This window comes from Cornus florida, unplaced genomic scaffold, assembly GCF_030987335.1.
Source record: "Cornus florida cultivar Cherokee Brave unplaced genomic scaffold, ASM3098733v1 CherokeeBrave_3.0.0_Hap2_Chr11, whole genome shotgun sequence".
Taxonomy (NCBI): domain Eukaryota; kingdom Viridiplantae; phylum Streptophyta; class Magnoliopsida; order Cornales; family Cornaceae; genus Cornus; species Cornus florida.
Window position 1 is genome coordinate 6,779,482 of NW_026775581.1, and position 8,023 is coordinate 6,787,504.

General features: G+C 40.2%; 1 long non-coding RNA gene across 1 annotated transcript; it reads left to right on the plus strand.

Moving 5' to 3' along the window:
* Window positions 1-274: 274 nt before the first annotated feature.
* On the plus strand, window positions 275-6,509 carry LOC132285573 (uncharacterized). The gene is made up of 2 exons (XR_009472574.1): window positions 275-542; window positions 6,254-6,509. It is a non-coding gene; the product is annotated as an uncharacterized LOC132285573 (long non-coding RNA).
* The last annotated feature ends 1,514 nt before the right edge of the window (window positions 6,510-8,023 follow it).

Consider the following 8,023-nt stretch of genomic DNA (forward strand, 5'->3'; position numbering starts at 1 on the left):
TAATGCCGCTTTACAGCACTGCCAGATGAGGAGTGATTACCGGAAGTCCAAGGGAGATAAGCGGACTAACCGAGACTAACAGACAGTGGAGAAAGGAAGCAGCAGTGGTACCAAGTCCAATGATCGGGGCAGATTTCAAGGACATCAACCTTGGAAGAAAAACAAAGGAAACCTAGTTGTGCAGAGGGATGGAGTCCCTAATCAGGGTAGACAAGGTGGGATACCTCAGACCGGACAGGAACAGTGGTCGGGAAGTCAACAGAGGAAGCAGGCAGGTCCTTTTACGGGACGTTGTTATCACTGTAGAGAGATTGGGCATCCGGCCAAGATGTGTCCCAAAGCTAAGCAGGGACAGTATGGGCAGCCGAGACCTAATCAGCCGTTACCTCTACCGGCCCCACCGATGCCACGTGGGCAAGTTCAAAATGTTCCGGCACTTCCAGCACCACCATTTCCTCCGGGACAACCTCCACAGCAGTTGCATCATGGCAGAGTTTATAACTTCATGCCACATAATGCGCTGGCTCCTCAGGCTATTGAGGGTATGTTTTCTATACATGGTAGAACTGCTCGTATACTGTTTGACACTGGTGCATCACATTCTTTTGTGTCTAGATCTTTTGTTATCTTATCTGGTATGATGACTCAGTTATGTGACCAACCTCTTAATATTTATACACCATTGGGAGTTGGCGTAATTTTACGAGAGTGTAGTGGTGATATCCTTATAGATATGGGCCGGCTTCGATTTCTTGCAAATTTGTTAGTGTTAGATATGCATTCGTATGATGTTATACTTGGGATGGACTGGTTATCTCAGTACCATGCTCAGGTTAACTGTTACGAAAAGTCTATTGTCTTTGCTATACCAGGACAGGAGATGTATCTTCTTGTTGTACCACAACCTGATAGAGGGCCTAGCACTTATTTATTCGTTCTTGAAGAAGACTCACAGGAAGCGACTGCGGTATCTCTTGACAGCATCCCGGTAGTACAGGAATTCCAGGATGTATTCCAGGAAATTCCAGGCTTGCCACCGAGTCGAGAGATAGACTTCGTTATTGATTTAGCTCCAGGCACTACGCCTATTGCTAAGGCGCCGTACCGAATGGCACCAGTGGAGATGCGAGAGTTGAAAGATCAAATTCAGCAGTTGCTCAGCCAGGGATTTATTCGCAGGAGTACTTCACCATGGGGAGCACCAGTACTGTTTGTAAAGAAGAAGGATGGATCTCTTCGTCTTTGTATTGATTACAGAGAACTGAACAAGGTCACTGTTCGCAACAAGTACCCGTTGCCCAGAATTGATGACCTGTTTGATCAGTTGAAGGGAGCTACTTACTTCTCAAAGATCGATTTGAGGTCTGGATATCATCAGCTACGAGTCAGAGAACAAGATGTTCCAAAGACAGCATTTCTCACAAGGTACGGATCTTATGAGTTTCGTGTTATGCCTTTCGGTTTAACGAACGCTCTAGCTGTCTTTATGGACTTGATGAATAGAGTATTCAGAGAATACTTAGATCAGTTTGTCATTGTTTTCATTAATGATATTCTGGTTTAATCTAAGTCGGAGAAGGACCATGCCAGGCATTTACGCACAGTGTTGCAGACACTTCGAGAACATCAGTTGTTTGCGAAGTTTGAGAAGTGTGAATTTTGGCAGAAAGAGGTCAAATTTCTGGGTCATGTAGTGTCAGAAGAAGGGTTAGCAGTAGATCCAGCCAAGGTTGCGGCCGTTATGGAGTGGGGACAGCCTACCTCACCGACAGAGATTCGCAGTTTTCTGGGATTGGCGGGGTATTATCGCAGGTTCATCTAGGGATTTTCCAAAATTGCGGGTCCACTTACTCATCTGACTAATAAGAATGTACCATTTGTATGGGATGATTCTTGTCAGACTGCTTTTGCTGAGTTGAAAAGTAAGTTAACTTCTGCACCTGTCTTAGCCACACCTCAGAGTGGAATCGAGTATTTAGTATTTACCGACGCTTCTCTGAAGGGTTTGGGTTGTGTGTTGATGCAAGAAGAGCGACCAGTTTCTTATGGGTCTAGGAAGCTTAAGCCTCATGAGCTTAATTACCCGACTCACGATCTAGAGCTCGCAGCAGTGGTTTTTGCCTTGCGTATTTGGAGACATTATCTTTTGGGGGAGACTTTTCGATTGTTTAGCGATCATAAAAGTCTACAGTATTTGTTCACACAGAGGGAACTGAATATGAGACAGCGCAGATGGTTGGAGTTCGTGAAAGACTATCACTTCTCTATACAGTATCATCCAGGGAAAGCGAATGTTGTAGCAGACGCACTCAGCCGCCGACCCTATGTCAGCCTTTCAGCTTTGTTTGCAATAGAGTGGGATGCTTTGAAGACTGTTGATGAGTTAGCAGACGCTTTTATGGCATGTGTGGTAGTAACTCCTTCTATCATTCATCAAGTCATTCAAGCGCAACTCTCAGATCAACAGTGTATTGATCGGGTTTCGGAGTTAGCCTCCGGAGATGTTCCTTTTTATTCTATAGGGACTGATGGAGGATTGAGGTACAAGGGACGTTTAATTGTGCCTTCAGCTGACAATTTGAGAAATGTTGTGATGAGAGAGACACACACTTCTCAGTTCTCTGTACATCCAGGGGGAGACAAGATGTATCAGGACATGAAACGCCAGTTTTGGTGGGCCGGCATGAAGAGAGACATAGCTATCTTTGTCTCTAAATGTAGCACCTGTCAGATGATTAAGATTGATCATCAGAGACCGCCAGGATTGTTACAGCCACTTCCCATACCAGAGTGGAAATGGGAGAGTATTTCCATGGACTTCATAGAGGGATTACCTACTTCACAGCATAATCACAACTCTATTTGGGTCATTGTTGATAGATTGACCAAGTCCACTCACTTTCTGCCTGTTCGGTCAAACTTTACGTCAGAACAGTATGCTAAGCTATATATTGCAGAAATGGTGAAACTTCATGGCGTACCATTGTCCATCGTATCAGATAGAGATCCGAAGTTTGTATCAGGATTTTGGAGGAGCTTTCAGCAGGCTTTGGGTACAGAACTATATCTTAGCACTGCTTATCATCCTCAAACAGATGGACAGACTGAGCGAGTTAATCAGATTTTAGAAGACATGTTGCGGGCATGTGTTCTTGATTTTAAGGGCAATTAGGAGGAATATTTGCCGCTTTCAGAGTTTGCTTATAACAATAGTTATCAGAAAACTATTGGTATGGCACCATTTGAGGCTTTGTACGGTAGACCGTGTAGGTCTCCTGTCTGTTGGCTTGGAGTTGTTGAGAACAGCTTTTTGGGTCCTGAATTTATTAAGGACACGTCAGAAAAGATCGCTATCATTAGGGATCGGATGCGTACAGCCCAAAGCAGACAGAAAAGTTATGCTGACCGTCGAACTCGTGCTTTGGAGTTTAAGGTTGGTGATCAGGTTTTGCTTAAGGTTTCTCCTATGAAGGGAGTAATGCGGTTTGGGTCAAAGGGTAAGTTATCGCCTCGGTTTATGGGTCCTTTTATGATTACAGATCGGATTGGGGCAGTAGCTTATCGTCTGGCTCTACCAGATAATCTTCATAGGGTACATAATGTTTTTCATGTATCTATGCTGCGAAAATTTCTACGGGAAGAAGATCGATATCAACACATTGATGTGGGTGAAATTGAGTTGCAACCTGATGCAACCTATTTGGAACAACCTTACTGTATTCTCGATCGTAGGAATCAGATACTGCGCACGAAGACTATTCCATTAGTACGTGTACAGTGGAGTCATCATAGTGCTACAGAGTCTACTTGGGAACGGGAAGATATTATCCGTGCCAAGTATCCAGAGCTTTTTAATACAGGTATGTAGTGAATTTCGGGGACGAAATTCCGTTATTAGGGGGGGAGAATGTAATACCCCGTATTTTATTAAAGAGTTTAGTTTATTTAAAAATTCAATTATGTGAGGATTTCTTTACTTATTATTGTGCATGCTACATTATTATATTAAGTTCATTTAAATGTGCATGTAAATTAATTGTGCATGTTAAAATAGTAAATTTATTCATTTAATTATGCATGTATTATTATTAATAATTTTATTTGTTGGTTATGCTTATATTAATCATTATTAGTTAATTAAAGTATTATATTTGTGTTATAAAGTATTATAATGATATAATGTATTCTTATGTAATAATAATAATAATAATAGTTTAATAATAATAATAATAATAATAATAATATAATAATAATTATAAAAGTTTTATTAATAATAATATTAGTAATAATAATATTAGTATTAAATTAATGTAATGATGAAAAATTAAATCTTAGGATAGGATTTACCTTAGGACATCTTGCTTGACTTGGCTTGCTAGCCTTAAAGCCTTATGGTTGGGAATGTGGTTAATTAAATGCAAAAATAGATATTTGTAATATTTATATTATATAATTTGTATATAAATTAGCTAGCCTACCTTAGAAGGAAAGAAAGGGAGTTAGAAACAAATTATAAATTCTAGTGAGCCATTGTAAAAGTGTGGAAATGAAGAGAGAGAAAGAAAGGAGCTTGGACCGGTGTAGGGAATTTACCCGACTACGCGCAACCGGCGGATTTATTTTAAATCCAAAAAGGCAAGTTATTATCTACTTTTTCCCTTTGAATCCATAAATTAATTGTTTAGATTATTTAAATAATTATAGAGCTTAGAGATCATGCTAGGAAATTATTAAATTAATTTTTTTAATTTATTAAAGAAAGGAAATTTTAATTATTAAAAGTGGTCGATAATTATTTTATGGCCTATGTAATCAAAATATAGCTAAAAATAATTATTATGGCCTTTGGGATTTTTTTTTAGAATTTTCTAGAATTTTCCGGTAAGTTTCTGCAATTTCCGGCGACCTTCCGGCGAGTTTTCCGGTCGCCGGCAATGGGGGAGATGACCGGAGTGATCCGGTGTGATGCGGCACACCATAGGAGGGTATTCGCGCGCATCTGGGCCATTAACAGCAGCGATTGATCCGGTGCACCACGGTCCATGTTACCGCGGTACACCCGGATCCGTGAGCGTTGGATGGAGGGAAGATAGGGTGAGATGATCCGGTGTGACGCGAGTACGGAGTCCGGATGCAGCCAACCAACCAGGAAGTGACACGTCTGTAGGAAGCCATCAACGCGCGCGTGGAACTCTCCAGACGCGCGTGGGAGCGCGTGCGCGCGCGTGGCTGATGCCAGACGCGCGTGGAGGCGCGTGGGAGAGTGGGAAAGGTTGGGCTGCGCGTGGGGAGGCTCTGGGAGGCGCGTGAGGGAGCTTGTGGGGTCTCTACAGCTGCTAGAAATTACCAGAATACCCCTATGGCCTGTTTTGTAAATTCCAGAACCTTAAACGTGGATTTTTAGGTACTGTGTTGGTATTTACGGGTTTAACGGGCCACAAAATTATTATTTTAATAGCCGTTACTTATTCTTATGGCCGATTAATATTTCTAAACCTTAAATGACACATTTACTGTACGGATATGAAGGTGATTCATTTATCAACATTATTATAGATGCTGTTATTGTTTTATTAAATGGTATTCAGTAGTACTGTTAATAATGTCACGGTTTTCGTCATATATATTAGCCATTAGATATTATGGGATGTTTATACTGTTAAATGATATATAAACCATGATTATTATGCTGTGTGCATTTTAGGAAATAAATGGACTGTTTAATTATGTCGCATTTATATTATATGGATGTGTTGCCATATAGAACCATATGAGCTGGCTAATAAGTTTAGACTCATTTATACCTTATGCATTCGTTGCTATAGACAGATGTGTGGCTGTCGGGGTATGTGGTTTAATATTATGGGCATGTGTTGTCTAATTAACATACTCGGTATATTTATTAATATTGCTGGCATGTGTTGCCTAACTTATATGCTCAGTATATTCATCAGTACTTTGTGAGGTGTTATGACTGTGTAGTTCGTTATAGTCTGTGTTGTTAGTACCGTGCACCATGTATAATAGCTTATTTCTCGGGTGGGGAAAGGCGACACTTAACCACCTAGTGTGAGTCTAAGTGATCACCGTCTATTCTGGTTGAGGTCATGTTATACATGGGATAGTTCCCTTAGGATGTATACAGATGTAGTACTCAACCGATTCATAATGATTAATTTATTTGATTCTCTGATTTGGGTCATAGTAGAGAGGACTTGCTCGTGGGGTTGACCCACCATTGTTGTTATTTCAGGATACGGTCAGTACCCGTTCCAAGGTTGAGGTTAGCAGTGTGGGACCACCATCCGAACTCATCTACTCTTACAATCCAGTTCAGGGTAGAAGTTTTATGTATTACTTCAGTTTCAGTTTTTATTTACTTTTGACGTTGAACTCTCAGGGTTATATTTAGGGATCCTTGACATAGGATTTCCAAGTTGTAATGAAGTACTGTATTAAATAAAGGATGGATGGATGTTGTATTATTTAGTGTTCCTTTCTTGTCTAAATTCTTTTATTATCATCATTTTGTATTCCATGCTTGTATATTGCCAATTGTTTTTGATATCCCTCGTTTTTCGTGTATAAGCCTGATCAGCTTATGCGTGGAAAATGTGGGGGTGTTATAGGTAGTAGAAAGCTATTACCGGTAGCAGCTTGTCTGGGTGCTTGCCAGCACGCATGTAGCTTGCATACACAGGCACCCAGGGTGCCCTACTGCCGGTAGCACCTTTATTTTTGCACTATCCAACTTCTTCACCCGATTTCGTAACGGTCATATCTCTCTTATCCCAGATCCAAATTAGGTCATTCTTGAGTCTAAACTCAATGATTTTAAGTCATATTTCCAATGGTATCAACCCTATTTTCATATTCCATTCCTACTGGTAGTTAAACTTATTTTAGTGGAACAGTGTCGGGATATCACATGACCGGAATAAGGTATTTTTGGGAAACCTCGACTTTTGAGTCTTAGGACCTCTTTGGATGTCTTGAATTGTTTAGTTTGGATTGGTATCACTTCATTTGATTTATTTAGAGTTAAATTTCCTCTGCTTTGAGTAAAATGACCATTTTACCCTTATCTTCGTATTTTGTTCATTTTGTGTTTAGCTTTTGCTTTTGTATTCCAATTTTGTCTTGAGACTTCTTATAAGGCTTGTTTGTCTTCCTAAAGGTGATATTTACCTCTAGTGACATCTTCTTTTGTTTTCACTTCCGCATTTTGGACTCAAAATCAGGTCGGGTTACGGGTTACTAGGCATCACAGTTGAACTAACCTCGAAGAATGAAGTTATAAAATTGTCACCGGGAAGATACAGGTTGAAAATTTCAATGTCTCGTCGAAAAAGGACCCTTTTATAACTAGAGATAAAGAAAGGATTGGTATGTTGGAGGGTTGAAAGGGATAGAAGAGGAGAGTGAGGCGTAGGTTAAAGCTTTAAAAAGGAACCCTCACATTGACCGAAGTGGCATAATAATGATGAAGCCGTTGTTTTCAAAGCATGGATCTTTGTGCAGACCATCCACATCCCCACGTCATCATATTGAGTTGTCACATTATAATAATTCATCCCTCATTAATATCACCCTAATAAATTAGAAAGAGATTAGGGGGCAAGTGAAAGGACAAAAAATAAACTGGGTCACGTTCGGCCCAGTCCACCAAGCCTGGGGTGCTATTAGACGATGTTAGGCCCAATTTCACCCACATTATGAGTGGGCCTCCTATCTAGTATGGCCTAAGGAGTAAACCCAGCCTGAATCGAAGGGCCCAAAGGGAGATTTTAGGGTAAAGGTAAACTTCTCTAAATAGAGGGGAGAGAGAGAAAAGGAGAAAATTTGTTTGGATTGTGAGAAAATCTTTTTCAGAAATAGAAATATCATTTTCTTGTATATTTATATATAAAGGTATATTTATATGCAATTGGGATATAATTATTAAGAATGGTAACATACATATTGTGAATGGGTCCCTGTCAACTTTGGGTATCATTGTTTTCCTATAGGCGAGTCGAGAAAC